Below are 24,391 nucleotides of genomic sequence, written 5' to 3' on the forward strand. Positions count from 1 at the left end.
GAGCTGTGAAAGAGAAGACATTACTCACATTGCTTACTGCCTCCATTCGCCAGCTCTGGCCAAACTGGTTGACATTCCAGGACAGGATTCACTTGATGCACCCAAAACAAAACAAAGACAGTGGCCACAATTGATCAGTGATCAATGCTTTTCACTTGATCCAGTGGTATTTCAGCACAGTGCTTTGTTACGTTATTACATTTTCTGTTGATAACATTTTTATGTTGATTAAATATTTATCATATTTTTAGCATGCACCTCTGGCCACTGTCTTTTTGCTCACTGCATGGAACGGCCGTCAAACGAAAGATGGCAGTGCAGCGAAAAAAGTGGACAAACAACCGCTTAAAGAGGTCAAAATTATACTTGGCACTGACCACAGTTGGATCTAAGGACACGCATCCGCGGTCCATAGTGATGGGTTGAGAACACGTTTCCCTCCTAAAACCACATAGAATGGACTCCTAGGGGCACATTCCTGCATGGTAATGAAGATGCTGAGGAACCTATGAAAGGAGCAGCACCCAAGTTCCTGACCCTTGGGCAACTACCAAAACACGCCATTTCCCCCTCTGTACTCCCTTGGCACTGGCCCTGGTGCCACTGTCCATCAAACAGCTATGGTCAGAAATGTGAATCTTCCATTTTACGTATCAGGTTAAAGCTATGTTGACAGACCGTTTCCGCCATCTTGGAATGCCTAAGAGTCTGTATTCATACATCGCTCTCATGTTAGACGTAGCTAACGCATGCTTCTCCCGACAGAAGGCTACACCCTCTAAATGTTAACTAACTACAGCAACTCCTTATTTGCGCATGCTAATCCTTTGTTTGAAGCATTCACATTATCAGGTGATAAAATGGCAAGTGACCTCAAGTATTGTAAATCAACATTGTGCGTCGTCAAATGACGCTCACAGAGCCAATACGATTTGTAGCCCATATGGGGCGGCAGGGTAGCCTAGTGCTTAGAGCGTTGGACTAGTAACCGAAAGGTTGCAAGTTCAAATCCCCAAGCTGACAAGTTACAAATCTGTTGTTCTGCCCCTGAACAGGCAGTTAACCCACTGTTCCTAGGCCATCATTGAAAATAAGAGTTTGTTCTTAACTGACTTGCCTAGTTAAAAATATATATTTAAAAAAACATTTAACATTGAATTTTTCCTAATTGTTGACATGATGCCAATGGATGACGGGGCTACAAAAGAAGCCGCGAGTAGCAGGAGCGTTCCACAGACAAGCTGGGTGACTTTACCCTGGACCTGACCCTGACCAACCTGTGAGTCCAAGCAGCAGCTAGCTCAGACCATAATCCACCATCAGTCCGACAACAGTTCCGTTGTGTAGCTAGCATTGCTCAAATGTGCTTAACATCACGGCTCAGTTCATTAAAGCCTATAGCGCTCAGCTAATGCAACTTGTCTCTTGGCAGGTTGACAGAAACCAGTGAATTAGATTATGAGAACGATAACACCGCCAAGAAACATGGGGGGCGAGGGGAGATGTCACAAAAGACTGGATGTTAATGCCTGGAACAATGTATTTGCAACCTGGCCCGGTTAATAAGGGCACTATAATATTTGCATGGAGTGGATGTTTAATTGTACAGCCACTTGTTTTCTGCTGGCCATAGCTATACAAAACAGTAGAGTTTCTTTCAGAACTCCAACACTATCCAATGTGGATATCAAAATCCTGTATCGGCATGCTTGCAGCATTCAAATGTTTACATTAAATTGCAAAGATTCCTAAAATGAAAACAACTGCTTGATAAACCTATGCTGTTAGGGTTGCATTTCATTTGTTTTACAGTATATTTACAGTCCTATACACTAGGGTCAGCAGACTCTTTTACATGACAATGGTAGTGACTTGTGAGGGCCCATATGCCGGTTGTTGGCACATTTACCAAATGTGGTCTCAAACATCTCAGGGTGACAGTACACTGTAACATGCAGTACACAGAGGACTACACACCCGAGTAGGGTTGTGTGTGTGTGTGTGTGTGTGTGTGTGTGTGTGTGTGTGTGTGTGTGTGTGTGTGTGTGTGTGTGTGTGTGTGTGTGTGTGTGTGTGTGTGTGTGCGTTTGCGTGTGCGCACGAGTGTGTGTGTGTGTTGAGGGTTCTTTGTGTGAGTAAACTTCAAATAAATGAAAGCAGTTATGGATTGCGTTTACAAAAAAATCCATCTCAACCATGTATTGAATTGGAATTGTTTGAAGATTTGACTTTTTATCACAACTATTATGACGATTATTGTGATCTCAAGTAGCTCAACACTAAATGTATAAGATCCTTAATCCTGTGGAATTTGGCAATAGAATCTTCCAGTCCTGGTTCTGAGTTATCAGTAAATCTGCTAACCGCTTCAAATTAGGGCAAGTATGTCTTGTGATATACTGTCAGTGATTTTTTGGTGGGTCTTCCACCTTCTCTTCTTACATGCCAATAGATTCATGACGATGGACAGAAATAGAACAAAACTGTTATTTTCTGTTTGTTTTCAATGTAAACGTTTATTACTAATCCATGACAGGACACAGTTTTTTTTTCATACAAAGGCACGTGGTTCATTCAGTGCAATCTAGCATTACATAATACACACTAGATTGCATAACACAAACAACATCGGTTGCTTAAAAATATCTGAATAGACATTTCATCTTGGTGCAAAACAAAACAAGAAACATATAATTATTGAATAACTTCAGCGACCACAATTTGTTGATTGTATGCGAATAGACTGGTTTTAGCCATCCCTGAAGTGACTTTTAGTTACGGATTAAAAATGTTTTTCAATTTCAAGCTTATCCAGGCGGAATATAGCATTGTGATTATCAAAATAATACATTTACAAAATCAGACCAAGATAGTCTCCTTCAACTCAATTGCACAAGCGCTGATAGATTGTTCAAATTAATATTTAAAAGATTTGCATACATTATCAATTGGAATAAAAATGTGCCACTTCCTGAAAATGTATATAAAACAAACTAGTCTATGATAGTGCTTGCATTATTGCATTTGCTTGCATGTGTATTGTGTGTGTGTGTGTGTGTGTGTGTGTGTGTGTGTGTGTGTGTGTGTGTGTGTGTGTGTGTGTGTGTGTGTGTGTGTGTGTGTGTGTGTGTGTGTGTGTGTGTGTGTGTGTGTGTGTGTGTGTGTGTGTGTGTGTGTGTGTGTGTGTGTGTGTGTGTGTGTGCGTCTGTGCGATAATGTCAAGGACAGGAAGTGAAGGAAGCCTTTGAATTCTCTGTATTTATCATGTCTTACTCTAAAGTACCTTGTATTACGCTGACGTGGTTAGCTAGGGAAAGCCAGGCTACTGCATTCAAAGCCTACTTGGAAAGCTTTAGTGGTTTAGAATGTTCTGCCCGTGCAGCCTAGCTTACTCCCTATAAACCGCACTGCTGATCAAACAGAGCTCTGCCATCAAGAATATTAGATGTGTAATTCCTACACTGATTTGCGTTGGCAGAGGCTTAGGGCCAGCATATTCAACTCTGTTATTGAAAAATTAGAACTAAAATGTCTCTCCACAATTTGTTTTATAAATCAAATGTATTATGTTCATCTGTAATGTCTAACTTTCTCTCTAACGTTCTCTCTCTCTCTTTCACACACACACAATATTTCATGAGATTGTTCGCCCAAAAATAATTCAGTTGAAGGCTTGCCCAATATATTTGGTAGCAGGCCAAAAACAGTTGCATAGGGTATAAAGACAACAGCTCTCCCATTCGCCTGTGTGTCATATGACACACGGAGCCGTCCAATCGCAGTGCAGTATTCTTCACTGCTGCCGTGGGTCTCACATTCATGTGTCTGTCAGTCATAGCAACTAGTAAACAATAATATATAAACACAAAAATGGGCAAAAATTCTAACCCATATAATCTAGGTAGGTCTATGTTATTTATACAGCTTGTTATACAACATTCCCATGAAACACCATGGACTCTATTCATATATTGTTATTTACTAAATTAAAATAGTAGTAGTAGTAGTAGTAGTAGTAGTAGTAGTAGTAAAGTGCTCTATGCTATTATATAAATGTTTGCACCTAAGAATCTGTATTGCAAGGAACATTTCCTCACATGTAACACACACTGAGTGTACAAAACATTTAAGGACACCTTCCTACTATTGAGTTGCAGCCTCAATTCGTCGGGGCATGGACTCTACAAGGTGTTGAAAAGTGTTCAACAGGGATGCTGGCCTATGTTGACTCCAATACTTCCCACCATTGTGTCAAGTTGGCTGGATGTCCTTTGGCTGGTGGACCATTCTTGATACACACGGGGAACTGTTGAGTGTGAAAAACCCAGCAGTGTTGCAGTTCTTGACACAAACCGGTGTGCCTGGCACCTACTACCATACCCCGTTCAAAGGCACTTACATTTTTGTGTCTTGCCCATTCACCCTCTGAATGGCACACACACAATCCATGTCTCAATTGTCTCAAGGCTTAAAATTCATTCTTTAACCTGTCTCCTTCCCTTAATCTACACTGATTGAAGTGGATTTAACAAGTGACATCATTAAGGGATCATAGCTTTCACCTGGATTCACCTGGTCAGTCTGTGTCATGGAAAGAGCAGGTGTTCTTAATGTTTTGGACACTCAGTGTAGATGTTATTGAGTCTGCAAGCAAATACTGTAGGTCCACAGCACATGTCATGTCTCTCATTCACAGCACAGTGTATCCAAGAATCAGTGCTTCTCTGTTCATCTTGGATCCTGAGATATTTGCTCTTGTTTTCCACGCCCCCACCCCACTTTCTTATTGGCTTAATGAAAGGAAAGAAAACCAATCCTGATTGGCCCTTGTTGGATAACAAAACCCAGGCCAGAGGTCCAACCACACGTCAGAGGCAGCTAAAGTGCTCTGATGCTCAAATGTTGGGGCACGAGTCGGAGTGTAGTGGATGAACATTGTTGTAATGGGCCTGTTCCATTACAAATACTAGGGATGGGTTGGTAGTTTGTGGGCAACTTCTCTTCTCCCAATGGATTACTGCTCGATGTCATTTCTGCCCTCTTTCAGTGTTCTGGACCATTATTTGCCTGGAGGAAAAAAAGATAGTAAGTTAGAAGCAGGGGTTGGGACACAAATTATTTTCCAATCATTCTGAACTGAACCCCTATATTTTTTGTTCCGTTCCATGGATTAGTGGATTTGTAATAAAAGTTCCGGCCAGCATAATAAAGTTCTGAACCGGTTGAAGAAAAAAAAGTTGTGGTTCATATAGTTCCTTTTTGTACATTTTTTAACCTGTGAAATCGACATAGTTTTTATATTTAGCTCATTATTTTACCTCACCATTTAGCACGGATAGAGCATCTTGCTATGGGACGTGCAGGTTAGTTGTTTACATGTTTAATTGTTCAGAGATGATGCAACTGAATTTTCACAGGTGGGGAGAAATGGGTGAACATGGAGGAGCATGGTTTGAAGCGCTGAGCATCATGACATAAATTGGGATTGTGTATAGGCTATTACTAGCATCAGAACTTTACTGAATTGCAGAATTATATACTAGACAGGGATATTTTTGGAACAAAAAATAACATTATTAACCAGTTCTCAAGATTTGAAAATAGCAGTTCTGTTCCGGGAACAGGAGAGATTATTTTCGTTCCCAGTTCTGTTTCCGTTCCTTGACATGTTTTGTTATTTTCTGGTTTTCGGGTCTGTTCCCTGAACTGGTTCCAACCACTGGTTAAAACATCACGATAAATAAAACAAACTCACAATAAAGCCAGTACATTATGTGTTAAAATCTTTTCTAGTGAACGGACAGTCTCTTTCATATAGCAAAAACAATCAGGGAGTTTCTGACAAGTGGCCTTAGGTGCGCCTGGTCTGGTTTTAGCTGAGGTAAGCCCGGGCTCTGTGTGCCGGGCGCAGACTGCCAGCTAGCCAAGGGGATTGAGGGTGAAGTTGAAAGCCACTGTTGGGAGCCTGGTACACTACGGGGCCATAATGCAAAGAGGAAGCATGTGACACACCCTAAGCTGTAGGAGCTGAGACTGAGGGACTTCTGAGAGCTGGGGGCCCTTTTATTTTAAAGCCACTCAGACAAGCAACTTAAAATCTTACCCAAGGGTCATAGAGTACATAGAGAACCAGCCATGATGTTTGCGGTTTTCTGGGTTCAAAACTTCAATGGGTAGAGCCAGCATGCTAACTAGCTAGCATCATGTTAGCCATATTAGCTATTAGCTAGAATTATGTTAGCCATATTAGCTATTAGCCAGAATCATGTTAGCCATGCCAGCTAGCATCTTGATAGCAGTTTAAACTGTACTGTATGTCAATGGACTAACTACAAGTCAAGGAAGGACATTTCTAATTAAACGTAAAATGAGACAGAAGTGGTGTCACCAAAGGGGTTTAGGGTATTGGTGTCGGTTTGAGTTATTGGGATTCATGGTCTTGTTTTTGTTGAGTGGCCTACGGTGAATGAGCTAGTTAATGGTAAATTTACAACCACAGCATGTGGGCCAATAAAACCAGGGGGACAGGGGGACATAGAGGACGATGAGAATGATTGTGAGAGGAGGAGAGAAAGAGAAAGAGGGGGAGAGAGTAGAGTGGAGGACTCTGGTAATTAAGAGTCTAAGGGAGTGTGAGAGGGGGCACACACTGCTCAGAGCAAACTTTGTGCACAGAATCCTCACTCTTATTTATGCACCCTGTCTATTCTCCCTCCCTTCTACCCTTTATCTTCTTCCTGGCCTTTCCTCTCTCTCCATTCACTTGTCTCTCCCTCTGAATGAATAGTTACAGCGCTATGGTGTCCCCCCCACCAACACCCCCACCGTACACCCCTTAAACTCCCCCTCTAGCTCAGTCTTGAATAGGGAGTCGAATTGAGCAAACAGTCAGCCTGTCAGCTCAATAGGAGGTCTGGCCGTGAACTTCAAGTCCTTCCCAGGCCCCCAGCGTCACATTGGGGAGAGAGGCAGGGAGTGGGGAGGGAGGTGTGGGGTTGGGAGGCTGTGGGGAGACAGGAGGGAGGGGGTGAGTGTGAGCCACAGACACAGCCAGACTTTAGGAGGCCCCTACGTGCCAATATTGGGGGGACCTCTGCCTGCCACAAAAGTTCCCAAGACTGGAGCTTTTGCTGGAGCTATGGGGGAGGGTGCTCCAGGTCCCAGCTGCCTCCCCCCACCCCCTAGTCTAGGCAGGAGGGGTGTGTGCAGACGGGACAGTGTCTGCCCCCTGCCCAAACTCCAGCCCTACAGACCCGCACACTCAGACGCAAGCTGCTGACTGTGCCCACCCACCCCCTCGACTCGCCTCGCTCCCAGCCCGCACAGGCCACACATCATCTCATTACCCAACGCCAGCCACTCCACTGTCTACTGTTTGTATTGTTTTGGGCTCTGCATAATTTACACAGTAAATTGAGAATGGCCCTGGCCCCTGCTCAATCTACCACCTGTTTACAGAGACTGCCCGTGATTAGTGGGTTTGCATTAGATTAGACACTGTTACTACTAAGGTTCTCATGCGATGTTTTGTTAGACTGGCTCCCCAACATAGAAACTTAGACAAAACAACTTTAATTAAAAACTGCAACTGCTAATGGTCCGATGAAGCTCCAATGTGAATGTTGTGGTTTTGTCATGATTTTCTTCTCTCTCCACATTTGGCTTAATCAGATGCTATAATTTATTTTAATATCCTTAATAAATTCATTATGTCTAGTCCTAACAGCAATGTCTCTGTAGACCTCATGCAGAGGAATACCTTGGCGGGATTGGCGATGAGACAGACTTAATAGCACTCTAGTGTTTCACCGTCCATATGCATGGGTAGTAACTCAGTAGCCCATCCATTAGCAATGCTCTGGCACCGTACAGTATCTTAGCGATAGCACTGTCTCGACCTCCAGTACGCAGACACAAACAAAGGGAGTTCTCTCCGTGTGGCACGGACAATGGCACACATTGTTTACCGGCTGCCTTATTTAATCGGGCCCAGCCGACTCTAATTGGTGTTTTGGTTATTAAGCGTTTTTTAAACTTGCAGCTCCCTGTTCGGAATAAAGGAGGGCTACAACAAGCTTGCTTAGGAGAACAATACACGACTTGTCTCAGCACCAGCTCCCCCAACACCTCACCCACCAACACAAAGACAGCTTTCCGCTACTGAGACCTCGCTATCATACTCTCATTCGGCCTCTGCTTCTCTCGCTCCCTCTCTCTGTCTCTCAACCACACTCACTCTCTCCTGGTCCCTTTTGCTATGTGTTGGTGTTGTACTGCAGTGTCTGTCTGAGTAGCATACACTGACTCGTGGACGTCACAGTTTTGTCCTTTAAAGATATGCTCTGAGCTGCTTTTAGAATTTTTTACTAAACAGTCATTAGCGTAAATCTTTACATGTCAGCAAATCAGGATAATTAATTACAAAAAAGGAATGATAAGACTTGGTAAAAAATAAATATTGCAAAAAGCGTACTGTGTCTTTGATTACTAATGATAATAATAATAGTGATGATATAATATAGCCCTAGCTAATATTCGTTGAGAGTCTCTGGGTGTAACTATCTTATATAATATGCTAAATGTGGAACATTCATATCTCAGTTATTCTGACCAGGGAATACGGCCCGCGTATTTCAACCAAAATGGCAGCCGCCGCCATGTCGGGCATGTGTGTGAAGAGGATGGCACAACAATTCCCAAACGGGAAGAAAACTGGGCTGTTCAGAGCACAGATGCCCACTGAATGCCTGAGAGAGAGCAAGAGCAAGGAGGGATTTAATGCAAGCACACACACAAAAACCCCAGCCTTCCTCCCCCCTCCATCAACGCGTCTCGTGATTTCTACAATTAGCAAACACATCTGAGGTGCTTAAAGGCAAGGCCAGCCTGGCAGAGGGAGGGAGCGAGAGAGAAGGGAGGGTCCGGAGGAGGAGGAAAGGATGGGGTGATGGTGGCGGTGGTGGTGTTATGGAGGCGTGATGCAGCATGGCGGGCGTAGGGCTGTTGTTGTTACCTGCTCTCTCTGGTCCTCACTTCCATTTCATGCCAGCGTGCGTCGTCCTAAGATGGTGGCGTGGGCTGCGTCTCGCGGTACAGGAGAATGGGGAAGGCAGCTGAGGATGAAGCGAGGGAGGGGAGAAGGGGAGAGGCGACACGGAGGAGGGTGAGAAGAGGGAGTCAGAGTCAACAGCAACCTCTCCTCCTCTCCCTGTTTTTCATCCTCATTTTGCCAGCATTCTGTCATGGTGGTGTTGGTAGTCTGCACAAAAAAATAAGAATAGGGAAAAAGATGAGGCAAAAAGAGAAAATGTGAGTATGCAGTTTAACCAGCCGAGATACACATACATGCATATGTACGTATACACACGCAACCACACACACACCTTGTCATGTCTTTTCTCATGGTACAGTCTGCCCCTGAGCATGCAAATGACTTTCATTATGCAAATGCATGCAAATCAGATCCAACCATCTGAGAATCAAGACTGGGAAGAAAAAAAATAGACACAGAGATTGAATGAAAGAATGAAAGAGAAAAAGAACAGGGGGGAAATCCTTTTGAGTGGCAGGAGGCGGTAAGTTAGGTAGATGGTATGTGGAGGAACAACAGTGGCCCCAATTGGACAAACAAGATTACCTTTTGTATTATAAAGATTTCTTATTTTTTTTCTGACTGCACTGTATTTTAACATCATACTTGATATCATACAAGTTTCATATGAAGTTAAGTTCAGACTCACATCATCTGCAATGGTAAGAAAAGAGATTGCTCCAGCTAACGCAGGCTTTTCAGCCATTCCACAATAAATGTCTTTACTTTCATTCAAGGACGCAACAAGAACTTGAGCTCTGTTATGGAATAAACACATGAATTTCACATGTGCTCATGTGATCTTATGTGAAGTTAATGTGATAACGTGACAACATGTAAAAGCAACATGTGATAACATGAAGGTACACATGCGAAAACATTTGAGCAAGCGCGAAAACATGATCTCGTGAAAGAAATGTGACAACATGGGGATGCAACATTTTTACATTTTTGAAAGTTTTTCACATGTGAAACTGCTTATTTCCCATGTTGCTTTTACTGCAAATCACGTGAGGTGAAAACTTTATTCTCCACACAGGTGAACAAGTGGTGTTAACATGTGAACTCTAAATGTAATACATGTGAACATATTGTTTCACGTGAACAACTAATGTCACGTGTCTCTTTTCATGTTTTTTTGTAAGGGAAGTAATAAAATAATATTGGGGTTTTAAGGTAAGCGGTACGCTGTTCAGCTAAAAAAGTGTAGTACTGTATATTTAATCGATATGATTACATTTGATCACTTAGTGATGCACCTGGGATTTAAAATCGCACTCTCTATATTTGGAGTACGCTGATCTTTCTGCTGTGTCACAAAGTCTGTAGTATTCTCAGAAGTCCTCCACAGATGAATTACCTACAATGCATCTCTGCAATTAGCTCAAGAATGCCATCTGCGCTGCTATTTTAGTTCTAAATTAATCTGACTATTATCTCATCATTGATTTCCTTTACTTATTTCATCAATTTGGGGGTTTTCTATATAGTTGTCCAATGTTGGTGGGGCATATTATTTACTTACTCCTGAATCACAATGATAAATATAATACTTATTATTGAGTCTTTTTTTTAACAAAGCTGGTATCTACTTTGAAGTACAAAGTGTAGGAATAGAGGTGAAATCAGTTATTGATACAGACATGGTGGGGTAGCAGGAAGATCGTACGTAATGCCTTGAACCGAGAGGCTGTGAGTTCATATCCCAGGTGAGGACATAAATAAACAAACAATGTAATCATGTGTGTCAAATATGTAAATTGAAAACACTGCGACTGTGGGACATTTTGTTTGTATGTTTGTTTGTATGTAATCATGTGAAATATCCCAAAATGTACTGTAAGTCCAACCAAAACCACATGAAAGGTTATGTGATCACGTGAAAATAAAATCTAATGCAGTGGTAGAAAGGCTGTGACCTAGAAAGGGATTGTTGTCTAAAATATGCTATTGAAGTCACAGATGGTTGGCTGTATGAGATCAAATGTTGGGAAACTTCATTATAACAAAAACAACAATACTACAGTATCAACATGCTAGGTTGATGAAGAGGTTGCTGGAGCTATTGTATCAACATGCTAGGTTGATGAAGAGGTTGCTGGAGCTATTGTATCAACATGCTAGGTTGATGAAGAGGTTGCTGGAGCTATTGTATCAACATGCTAGGTTGATGAAGAGGTTGCTGGAGCTATTGTATCAACATGCTAGGTTGATGAAGAGGTTGCTGGAGCTATTGTATCAACATGCTAGGTTGATGAAGAGGTTGCTGGAGCTATTGTATCAACATGCTAGGTTGATGAAGAGGTTGCTGGAGCTATTGTATCAACATGCTAGGTTGATGAAGAGGTTGCTGGAGCTATTGTATCAACATGCTAGGTTGATGAAGAGGTTGCTGGAGCTATTGTATCATCATACTAGGTTGATGAAGAGGTTGCTGGAGCTATTATGTTAGCCTTTGCATTGTTTTAGCACAAAATAGTCAAGCATATTGAAGTGGTGCTTTTCCATGTCATTCTCCAGCCAAGCTACACATGCAAGTAAACCAAGAGCTACAAACTAACTCCACCAATCTGGGTTGGAATCTACTAACTAGCTACCAGCCTAGCCTATACATGACATTTGGTGAACCAACGAGCAGAATGATCGGGGAGGGGAGAGCTGCTGTCTGTTTTCACTCTCAGGCTAGAGGAAGGAGGCAGCTTTCGTTTCAGGGTGCCAGTAGGGAGGCACTATTTTGTAAGCTGTAATGGGGGAGTAGGGATAGGGGTGAAGGGAAGGGCCTTGGAGTGTGAGAGAGTAGGTTAGGAGGAAGGGAAGGGCAGTAGTAGAGGGGGTGGGGTACCACTGAATGGTGGCAAACCTCTCCTAATTGGCACTTGACATTTTTCTGCCATTGGCACTAAAGTGGGCCAGCTTTCAAGCCCGCTCCGAGTCCTTGTTGGAAAAGTGCCATATGCAAATATGGCGAATGGGCTCCATTATGAAGCCTCTGATATTAACAGCTCAGGGAACAATGAAATTGTGTGCTTACTCTGGACTCGTAGGTGTCGTGTGAGCGAGAACAAGACAATGGCTGCCATAGCAGCTTCGGTCTGAACAGCCCCTTCACATGACGTTCTGACAAGTCATTTCACCAGAATGGCCTTCTGTGGACTGAGGCTCTGTCAGGCTCTGTCCAAAAGCTTTGTTCAAGACTGAAATAGTTTGTTTCAGTTTGTGCAATATTTGCCAAACTTCTGAAAATGTAATATTTCTCTTTTTGTTGAGAGGCTCTTTTTCCTAACTGTTAAAATATACAGAAAAAGATTAGCTTTTTTCAAAAAACTCATCCTATGTTAAAGCATTACCAGTTGAGCACATTGTTCTAAATGCTAGAATGTATAGTGTTCTGTAATCCTTCTGATATTTCTCTATTTGGATTGTTTACCCTTCACTAGCTCCCGGGGCAACAGTGGAGGGAGATCAAAACATAAGTCCTGTCTCCCTTTGGAGACTTCTTGGCAAATCAATGATGAATTGTAGCAAAACTGAGAAGCATTTTCAAAGACCGAGAAATGATAAGAGACTGATCTTGGACAGATAGGCCAAACAAACTCCCAGCACTAACTTCCAAGAGGAAACATATAAAGCAGATTGTCAAAGGCCGTAAAGCAGTTCCATCTTTATCTCCACACAAGTCGAAACTGTCAGGGAGGAAACAGAACAACGGGTCCAACGATAGCACCCAACTCCGGTGTGGTCCGAACCAAGTCAAAGTACACCTGTTACTGCTAAGTTACCAAACTTGATCTCCTTTGTCTGGGTGGGCCCATTGACTTCTGTAAACGCCTGAAATACATTAATTTCTCTGTGAGCGACAGGGAGGCGGGGGACACTTTAGAAATAGCAAAGTCTGCCCCTCTGTACCAGCCCAACAGTGAAGCCATTTTCCAAACTCTGTTGGTGTGTTCTGTTGAGAGAAAGGGAGGCAGAGAAAAGGGGTAAGAATCACTGGGCCTTTTTCAGAAACCCATCTGGCTGTTAGGACCCGGAGGTGCTGAAATGGTGGTAAAGGAGCCCATTGTCTCCCTGTGACAAGTGGACTAGCTCTATTGACTGTAAAGTCTACTGGTGTGGGGCCGCCAGGGCCCGGCCACAATGCCTGCTTTTCTACTTGACACTTGGAGTCTAAATCTGCTTACCTAGTGCCTGAAAGCTAAGACAAATCCACCAAACCCTCCCTCTGCCCCCCTTCCTTCCTTTCTCCTCTCCCTCCCTCCACCCTTTCTCTTTATCCCCCTCTCTCTTTGCCTCCCTCCACTCCAGACAGGGCTACAGTAGAGTCCTGGAGGTTTTGTGGAACTCCTGTTTTTGTGCCATTTTCAGGCAGGCAGTGCAAGGCCGTCTTTCCTCTGGGGTAGGGTTGCAAAATTCCAGGAACTTTCAATGAATTCCCTGGTGTTCTAGAAATCCTGGTTTTGCAACTGTACTCCATGGTCCCTAGTGTGGACTGTTATTGATATGACTGTGGCACACAGTTATCCCACTTATCGCCACCAACAAAACAGCTGCACCAGTGCACACACCTTCATGGGCATCTGTTACTGACATCATATAATCTTTTCTTCAAATAGTATTCATGCTTATCATACAAACTGTAGCTAATTGGAGAGAAAACATGTTTTTACTGCCTGAAAAAGAAATACAAACTGATGTCAGAAAGCTAATCTAACTTTGCTGAAATCTCTACCTAGAAATGTTGTCAATCAATCAAATTTTACTTGCATAACACGTTGTAAAAAGCCAATTTGTCACATTAACATGTATATAGTTATACAACCATAGATAACAGCCAAGAACAGTCATTGGTGCCTTGTTCCAGTTCCCCTGGATTCTTCCGTTGGTAATGACAGTAGCTAGGGAAAACAGACAAAGAGCCAGGTACCACTGTGCCACCGGAGGAGGTGACATCACTGCCTGTCACTTCCTGTCAAGGCCCTCGTCTCTCTCGCTCCCTCGCTGAGCCCTGAGCTCAAATGTCACACTCAGCACCTGCAATGCAGCAGGCAGGGACCGCTGCACAACCCGCTAAGATTGTGACATTGTGAGTGTTGTTGCTATACAAACGCTCCAACAGGAGTTTCAGTTTAGTCCAACGTGCCATATTGGAGTCAATATTGTGTTTGTTATCAAAGCAGAATTCAAATGTATAAATTTAGCTGAGTACATGTGATTGAAACCATGTTTAGGCCATTGATCACCATATGAATAACATGTTTTTCAAACATACTGGTGCTATAGTATACAATTTACTCTCCAATTTCTCTGTAATGTCTTGAAGCTATGGAAGGCTGATTTGGCCAAAAGACAGAAATATCATACTAGAGGCCTCACTCGACATGATTCTTTTTCTAGTTGAAAAGAAATCAACATCATTGCCTTGATGGCTGATTGAAGGTGTGAAGATCTGATTGACCAATTACTCCCCACTATGGGCTGAGGCCCGGATTGTTCCCTCTCTCATGGCTCTGCCACTGGGGGCAGTTTCTGGTTGATTGCCCTCGGACCACTCCCCCACAGAGCCCCACACAGTGGCATTCAACAAGACCCGTCAGGCCTTTCCACATGGTAGCACCTCATGCAATGGAGGCTTCGCCATGGCACATTCACAACCAAGCCAACTGTCACCTCAAATCAAACACCCAAACAAAACCAAAATCAAACACCTTCCCATATGAAAGAAAGAGGGGGAGAAATCAAATAAACAACCGTCTAGCTTAACAAAACTGGCCTCAAACAGATCTGTCCATTCGACTATGTGCTGGCAGGGGACAACTTCCACAATCCAAATAACGTATGACATTAGAGGCCATAATCAGCAACCATACTTTCTATTAATTTCACCTGTTTTCCAACAGCCTTAACTAAAAACCTATCAGCCGAGTACAGAATTGCTACAGTGGTAGGATGGTGTTACTTGCATCTACTGACTGGCCAATTTGTTAAGCATTTCAGCAAAGTCCGCAGTCAGCACCATTCAGGTTGCCGTTGGTTCTTTGGGACCTGCCCACCACTGCTGGCCATGTGATTGTAAGGATAAGCTGGTGCATGCAGCCCCACACAGAGGGATCTGGGGCTTATTAGATTACAAGTGATCCTGTTGGACCAACCGGGCTGTGAGGGACCAATGCCACCGGCCATGTGCAAATATGAGGAAATATGTGTATGGCATTGTGTATAACTCATTATTTTTAGAGATCAATCTCAAAGCGATCAGGATTTCCCAACTGTACGGCTCAGGGGAAAATCTCAATGCCTCAAAAATGTGAATACTCAAAGATGTAAATTTAGAAGAAACTCAACAAATACTCAAACTCTCAAATCTACTGCTAAAATTCTCAAAGGCAATTGTGATATATTTGACGCAATAACAGAGACCAGATAGTTGTAATTGTCAAGCTGAGTTAAAAAGACACACACATGTACACATCACACATAAACCTGTGCAATTGGATGACATCACACGACTTACTTGACTTTTTCTTCTGCTCCCAAGTCCTATGATGTCGGCCATTTTCGTTGCTTGTTTTGCTGTGAATGGTAGAATGGGGTGGTGCAGCATGGGGGATATGTGTTGGGGATCTTGATGCCTTTCAGGAGCGTAATGGGATTCTTGTTACTTTCGGTTATCTAGCTTTATGAAGAATGTACATCACTCATACAGCTAGATAACCAAAGATAACAACCAACCCCTAAGGCTGCCCATCCTCTTGTGCCACAGGTGATATGCACGGGCCAGATTCTGACCTATAATCAGGAAAAAGACAGTATAAACAATCAGAAAAATTAAGACTTGAATTTCCCTTTTCAAACTTAAGTGCACCCTGAGTAAACTGTAGCAGTTCTATGGAGAGGTCTGGTCACATTCATGCAGTACCTAAAATGTAAGAAATGCTGATTATTTTAAATTAATCAACTTTAATCAAATGTGTACTTAACAGTTCACAAAAATACCAGAACCTCCTGACCCTCTGCTTAAAGTACTCATCAGCAATTGGCCACTTACTAACTGTAACATTTCCCTGCCAATCCACCCTCACTGTTCTGCTGTTACAAAGCCTTTGATTGGACGGCCAGCCCGTAACATGGCAGCCAAAGCCTTGACTCCTCAAAGTCAAATAATCAGCGTGAGGCTTGATCAAAACACCAGTCCAAACTGGTTACGGCGCCAGTCTTCCCAGACCACTCCTCTCCACCCCTGCGCCCACCCCTATGGTGAGGCAGTCTTTCACAAGGACTGGCTCCATAGGAGGGTAATGGCTTCAAACGCCGCCCCACGCCATGTCCAAATTTTTTTTTTTTTTAATTAAAACTGTTTTACTGTAAGATACAGAGAGAAGGGTTTGTCTCTTGCATTTGCATATCTATTAGAGATTCCACACTAAATTGGGGAGGGCATGTTCAATGTTGGGGTCAGAATACGGCACAAAAGCACAAACACACACAAGTGCAAACCTACACACACAGATACACACACACACACACACAGAGTACACACATTTCTGGCACATGGCACAAGGGCCAATTAAAAGTTTTTTTGTCTGCCCAGGCCTACAATGAGGCTCCTCCCATCTATACATGTTCTAATGACTGACAGGAGAGAGATGGACAGAGAGCGAGAAAGAAAGAGAACATTCTCCCCTTTAGTGTACACATCTTTACCTGTAGTCTCACACTGTTGGCAGATAACACATCCTCTCCTTACTGTCAGCTAGAACAAGAATTCAAGCTTGAAAATGTATTCTATCTTATTTTGGTTCATAATCTACCAGTCACCATAAGGATTTCTAACCACCTTTATCATTTCTTACTACAGTATGCTACACAAGGACAAAGCAAGGCTCTTTGAAAGCATCCGCACTCGCAAACATGCATATTCCATACAGTACATTCACATACACCCATGCACGCAAGCACACACACACGTGCAAACCAAACAAAAGCGTGCACACATGCTGGAAATAGGAATGATACTATCTTTCCTGAAAAAGTGACTATTCACCCAGGAAGGTATTTATTCCTGCCAAGAACAAAATGCCATCAAAACAAAATACTGTTGCAGTTACAGAAATGTCCTGATCTCTACGTGTCTTTTTGTCAGAGAGTGAATTTACATGTTACAACATCATTTGAAATTATATCTGACATGGATATTGGATATACTTTGTTAAAATAATAAGACTTGATTATATAAGCATAAAGGGTTATCAGTACATCTATCGCAGTGATTCATTTGATTGTACTTATAATGCATGAAATTATTTTGAATTATACTGTTCCAGGATAAATATTTGAAATTCAACAAAATAATAATAATAATTTACTGTTTTTTTGATACTGTACACAGTATGTGAGACAGTTGTGTGATTTATTTTTTAATTGCTAAGTTATTAGATAAAATAAATACTCATAATACTACCACCAATGATAAGTAACATTATATTCTCAACATTATATTGAAAACAATCAAAAACATGTATTTTATGTTATTTTCAAGAAATTACATTTAACGTGTATTTCATCGTTTGCAGTGGAGAGTTGGAATTGGAAAGTTGTTGTTTTTATCAGCCCATTTTATTAACCTATATTATTAGCATTATTACTGTTATTATTATACTGTGCAAATTCCAAATAGTTTGATACGCAGTTGTGACGATTCCTTCTGATAATGTCAATGCATTTGACCAACTTTATTTCAAGTAATAATAATAAACATTATTTAAGGAAATAAAGTAAGAAAGAATATGTTTCATATTAGGCCTACATTGCGCCAGATGCGATTACAAAGAACTCACACTGCGCCTCTGTAACGAAGCTCATCTCAGATTCAGCACCACAACAGTGGACAGCGGCCTTGTCTCTTAGTAGCCTTCAGAGCCAGGATTTCAACACCAAAATCCCCGATAAGCATATTAACTATCATACAATCAGTTTGTTAAAAATAACTGCATTTGTCTTCTTGTTTTAACAGTTTAACCTAGGCCTCCTACCCCTTGGTAAATTCAGATAGGCTTCTATGGCGCAGTAACATGCCAAGGAGAGATCCGGTTCGACTGTCTATTACTGCATCTTGCCAACCACATAATTGCCAAGGCGTATAACTCTTTCAGCCATTCATTCATTCATTCATTCAAACAAACCTAATCCCTCCTCGCCATTGGATAAGACGTTGGTGACGTCCTTCAAATTTATGCTTAGGAATGATTGAAAATGTTTGATGAAGCAATACACAGTGCACATATTTTCTGTAGATTTATTGTAGGTACAAAGAAAGTAGTTATAGCTTTATAATAAAGTGATCAATGTATGCCATTGAGATATGACGTGAATCGATGTAATTCAATCCAACCTGATCCGTAATGTATTGGCACAATGCTGTTGCCCAGGTCCCAATGCTTATGCACGAGGCACGAACTGAGGTCATTTCTAAATGTTCATCACATGTAATTGGCGCGGTCCATGCAATCTGTTGGCAGAGGGCCTAAGCTACTGTAGCCTACCGCTGCACACTGGAACCTTGTGGCGTCGTTATACCAACAGCGTCCACTGCTAATGAAAAATGACGAGCTTGACAAGTATGAACGCAAAGGTGTAGATAAGCAGTAAAATAACATTTCATTTCTGTATTCTCTTGTGAAATGATGATTAATACAGTATTAATATCCAAAGGCTTAGTCAATTTGTAATATTTTAACTATTGAATCGAATTGACTAAGTTTTCAATGGGTACTTGCACTGCACTCTTATGCACAAATAATATCATATAGGCTAATCTAATTACAAAAGTTTGGTGCTATCGAGTATACTTGGGACATCCCTACCCTAACCCTAACATTAACATTAACATTAACCATAACCATAGCCATACCCCATTACCTAACCCTAACCTTAACCTTTACCTTAACCATTTTACATTTCGACTTCAACGAGGTATGGACGTTCCAAGGATCCCAGATAGCACGCAACAACTACAAAAAGTTACGATTTTAGCAAAACACGTCCCACAATGCATACCAATGTCCATTTGGAATTTGTGCAAGTGATTTAACTGAGTTAAAGTGATCAATGTCTAAGCCATACCTGCCCAGTTATTAAGACTGTAAGAGTGTGTGGTGTATTTATATTACCTATGCCACCTGCTCTGTTGCGCCTATATGTCTCTCCATTGAAACCTGAAAAAAACAAAAACAAGAAACGCTTATTTTCCAACCCATCTGCAGTCGTATGGTAACTGTCCGGTTAAAGTCAACAATTACAACAACCCAGTTTCGTTTGAACTGAGTATATTACTTTTTTAATTGTCCCTACAGACAGGTACGAGGCCTCAAGCCTGCATCTAGATATGACGTTGAGGCGACATAAAACCACTACATGGTTCAAGATAGTAGGCTAAAATTCACGAGAGCGTTGTTATGTAATCTACCTGTATAAAGGCACCTGAGCTAGATAGGACCCGAGTCTAGGACACACCTCAGATGACATCTCCAAAAGCTCTTTAAAAGACATATAGGCAATAGGCAGATCGATTTTTAGAAAAGGCCTTCAACAATACTCGTCAAAAACCGAGTCAGACCTACATTACGCACAACCCACAATCCAGCTAGGTGCTTGGAAGAGATGTGCACATTAAAATATTTGCAATTTAATAAAGAAAACACGCACGTTTATGGATAGAATGTCACCAGATGTAGCACGAACTATAAAACCAAACAAAACAACAACCTGGCTGTGCAAAACCAATTCGCTTTTTGATCTTAGGCCGCAAAATGCTAAGCGTTACATTTCATATAATTCTGCAGTCTCTTTATTTACACATCATACCATGGCCTATGACAATAAATGTGTACGCAATGTGCTATTGCGCATTATTAACGTATATATTAGCGTCCTGTACAGGCATACCAATGTCACATATATAGTACTACTTCACAAAGCATAATGGAAATGCATATCCATGGTCTATGCTCCCGTAACGCTCACACGTGTGCTACAGAAGGCCGAGTATTCGACGTGCACGTGCGGATTTGATGGCCTTGTGATTCTCCATCCACCCGCTATAGGTGTGAGCAGTAGTACTTTATACCATTGCTATTAAGCGTTTTCATAATCTGGACTCGAATCTCAATTGATCAACTGATCAAGGGCTTGCCTACATTTTGAATAGGCGACTTTTCCTTAAAACTATAGAAGTTGAATAATAGGCTACATTATTGTAGAAAACATTATGTGGCAAATTACAAAGGCGGATGACATGTAGACAATTTTCTTGTGATGTTTTATAAGTACATCTGGCTACATGAATTATTTATGTAGAAATGGTATGGTATGTAAAATGACATATGCGTTATATTACCTCTGTGGGTCTGCGTCTGTCTGTGTGATGCATGTGGAACCTTGCAGTGTGAGGGGCATGGTTAGTCTACTCCATGGTGCGTAATGGAGGTCGTTATCAAGCCCCCTAGCCTAAGATTGACCATATCCCATCTTTCTTTGTTTGTGCAAAACTATTAAACTATAATAGGTGAAGTGTTGAGTGTAATGAAGGAGAGAGCTGTGTCGTATCTAAAACATTGTGAGCCTGACCTTCTAGTCATTAAATTCAAGAGAGCCCAAATCCAAAATAATGGATATGTCGAAATGGTTGTTTCCATATGCTACAAACATAATTTCAGCCTACAAAATTAAACCAAAGCTGTAATGGATAGGCTAGTTGTTTTTTTGTCTTGTAGGCTATCTAATGTCCGGACACCGTGCAATATACATTTTCATACACAATCTTCAAATGAGCATAACCATTTGAATTGATAGCCTATTCGAATGATACAGGAAAACCCGTGCCAAAGACGCCTTTATCGCGGCCGATATTGCACGAGTAGCATACAGTGAGTGCCAAACCCACCAGGATAAAACGATGCGCTAGCGTGTTCTTTTATTTGTTCTGTTTTATGCTACACATGCATGCAAAATTACGACTGCGTTGTCCGCATCCGCTTCAATAGCACGCAACAGAACATACATTTTGTAATCATATATGCCATACTCACCCCGGTGTCTGCCAGCCACGGTTACAAACGCTCTCCACAACAATCAACCAAGCGAGTCCAGAGATGTAGAACAACTGAGCGCTTGTAGGTTGGCTCGCGCCTGGTCTTGAGCTTCATGGCTGCAGCTCGCTGTGACGTCGCGCTGGCCCCATCCATTCATCTTTTCGCGGCTGGGTCCCCCTTGTTTATAATCGAGATTATTTCCCATAGAAATGGTGTTCGCCTCCCCCCGCGGAGAGCGAAGTGAACCGTTCGCTGTGCCTCGCGCTCGCCATTCCTCTTGTACAATGCATATGAATTTAAACATGCCTGCCAAAAAACATATAGCATCGCCAAGACCCTCCCCTTATGACACGACAGTAGGGGCCTCTCTGACACGATGCAGCTCTATTGTGTCCACTCCCCTCTGAAATTAAGAAAACGGGCTGCGATATGAATATATTCAACATCTCTCCCAACCATGGTTTTGTATAACGGTAAATGTTATCGCCCTCAAGAGTGCACGTGTCCAAGATATTCGTCTCATATAGGCTAAACTACTACAATCCTTTATGTCTGTTCATAGCGTCCATTATCTTGTGATTTCATGCCAATGGTACGAGGTTGAGGTTATATGAATCAGTGATATGGGCTTCAATAATCCACTTGGGATACATTTCTAATATTGAGTGAAATAACTCTAAAGTCTAAAAAGTTTGTCATGGCTGGTTGGAGTGAGTTTTCGAACCTGGCTCCTGTGGGATTATATGAATTCCATGTAATCTTGTCTTAGTTACCAATATTCGTTTGACATGAAGGCCCCTGCGACTATGGACTAACTCCTGCGCCTGAAACAAGTGCGCGCATTCCCCATTCCCTTTGTCTGTCTCTTTGATACAGAAGACTCGTGGAATGTGACCACTGGATCGCCAGGGTGAGACCGTGCAAATCAGCTTTTACCGTCAGCACCGAGTCCAGACCAGCAGACAAGAGCCAAGAAAGGGGTCTAGGTCGGTTGATTATCATAATAATCAGATCGTGGGGAGGAAAATGTCCTTTGAATAAATTACTTCTTCAATAGGAGGCGCGACTGCCAAAGAGACAACTTTGTCAGCCACAGTTGATGTTGGTTTCTCTCTATCAGTGTTTAGGGGTCCCCATTTCTTTCTCTCCAAATTTTGGACGCTTTCCTAGAGATCAAACTATAAATACGGCTACTGCTTCTTTCCCGGGCTTAGCTTGGTAAGCTTGTTTTCTTCTCTCCAGCACACAACGATGCACAGGTTACCAAGGGCAAGCCTAAAACCGTCCTTTGGTAGCGGCTAATGGGCTATGGGTTGGGACAATGGCTTCGTTTCCCCCCAGCGACCGCATGATGGGAACCCGGGGACCGTGGTGGACAAGAGATTGTTCAGAAATGTATGATGGCAATTTGCACGTCTCAAATTCATTATCACTCGTCAGGCAACTCTAGCATGTCTCCCAACCCCCTCCTGGCAGTACAGCCTCACTGGTTGCACACTTTAGCCTTAAACCACAAAAAATGGACACTCTTCTTATAGGTGCCTATTAGTCGTAGCATATTTTAGGCTAACATTTGAGAGAAATTCACCGTGCTTAATTATCTTTAATTACGCATAAATCGAATATGTCTTGTAGTGCTCATTCTGTGATGTGTCTACTGACGGGTTTAATCTCTTGAACAGCTTCCTGTGAACAACTAGCCCATCAGTTTAGGAAACACCCATTTTTTTGGCTGGTAAATGTTTGGTAAATACATAATGTAATCATTCGTGGACTTTACGCATTGGTTAACAAAATGGAATATGATTGCCAAGGGAGGATTTTGATAATGAACTTATTTTGTGTGACACCACACCTGACTTCACCATTAGGTAAAGGACAACACACTTGTTATATCATCCAGATTCCGTGCATCCATAGACTATGATATCCTTCTTCATTTGCTTCTGGTAATAGATTGAGATTAAGATTCAGAACATCTTTATTGTCCAATTAGACATATTGCAACAAAAACCCAAACATACAAGGAAAACACACATAGGCCTACATAAAAATATAAACCATGAAAACGTGAACTCTCTCTTGCAGAACATGTGTGTGTGTATATGTGTGCGTAATGACAACCCGCCTGAGATCCATCTTTGCTCTTGCTTCTAGTGAAGCAATAGCCTCATAGTCACGGATGTCTGAGCATGGAAACGTGTTGATTCAGACTCCCAATGCGATTATAGGCACTTTAAAAATGCTAAGACAATGTTTGATTTTGTATTGGTTTGAAAGTAAATTACAGAGCCAAAGTCTTTTTCACGAATAGCTCCGTACCTATACAGCGAGGCGTCATAGAGCCACATTGCAAAGGTAAGACGTGGCACAACGTTTATAAGAGCCCCGTAAATTATAACTGCACGGCGAGAAATTAAAAAGGAGATGAAGAAACAAAATTGAACAAACACCGACCATTTGCCTCATGGTTTTGTGGCCTTATTTCCCCAAATAACATATTTTTGTTATTCACACTTCAAGGCACATTAAAGTATAGCCTGTAGGCTACGAGCCCAAATCAGCAGAGGTGTGTATCCGGCAATAGCAAGGTTTGCCAGTGCAAGAGCTTTGGGTCAAAGGCACAGGTCACTCCCAATCTCTTAAGGGCGTGTACGCTATTTTTTAATTGAAATATGTGGCAATTATAGACTACAAGTGCAATGCAACTTCGATCATATTTATGCATGCATGCATGCGCGTGTGTGTGTGTGTGTGTGTGTGTGTGTGTCTGCACCTGTGAGAGAAAGAGAGCGCGAAAGAGCGAGAGAGATACAGACATGGGGTGTGGAAATTGAAAAACCACCTCAATTGTTTTTAAACTTTGCCCATAATACGTCCACTCATATTTATCAATTATATTTAATCGTATCACATTTCCCCGATAAACAATCATATTTGTGTGTCAGGGCTTGAAATTATGCGCTTTGCAATATATTTCCCTAGTCCAACCTAGCTCTCTAGTTTTCTCACCACTGCTAATAAATTGCCACCCTTTTCTTGGCAAGCTAGAATCTGAGACGTGCTTAGCAACTCAAAGCTCAACGATCTTTTGTCCCCCTAAATCTGGACATATTGTCAAGACTCCATGGGAGTCCATTGCGCGCACACACCCTCCTCGCGCCACACGAGACAATCCCTTCCCCCTATATCATTCATCAACAGAGAGGAAGTT

At 42.1% G+C, this 24,391-nt stretch overlaps 1 long non-coding RNA gene across 2 annotated transcripts; it reads right to left on the reverse strand.

Annotated features, from left to right (window-relative positions):
- Positions 1–2,486: 2,486 nt before the first annotated feature.
- LOC139564019 (uncharacterized) lies at positions 2,487–21,431 on the reverse strand. Of its 2 annotated transcripts, XR_011672688.1 has the most exons (5): positions 21,175–21,431; positions 19,258–19,302; positions 15,603–15,877; positions 9,014–9,259; positions 2,487–5,067 (listed from the first exon to the last, which is right to left on the reverse strand). It is a non-coding gene; the product is annotated as an uncharacterized lncRNA (long non-coding RNA). The 2 variants fall into 2 exon arrangements; XR_011672689.1 differs by lacking the exon at positions 19,258–19,302 and having other exon boundaries at positions 21,175–21,429.
- Between the last annotated feature and the right edge of the window lie 2,960 nt (positions 21,432–24,391).

Source organism: Salvelinus alpinus, chromosome 35 (assembly GCF_045679555.1).
Source record: "Salvelinus alpinus chromosome 35, SLU_Salpinus.1, whole genome shotgun sequence".
NCBI classification, from domain to species: domain Eukaryota; kingdom Metazoa; phylum Chordata; class Actinopteri; order Salmoniformes; family Salmonidae; genus Salvelinus; species Salvelinus alpinus.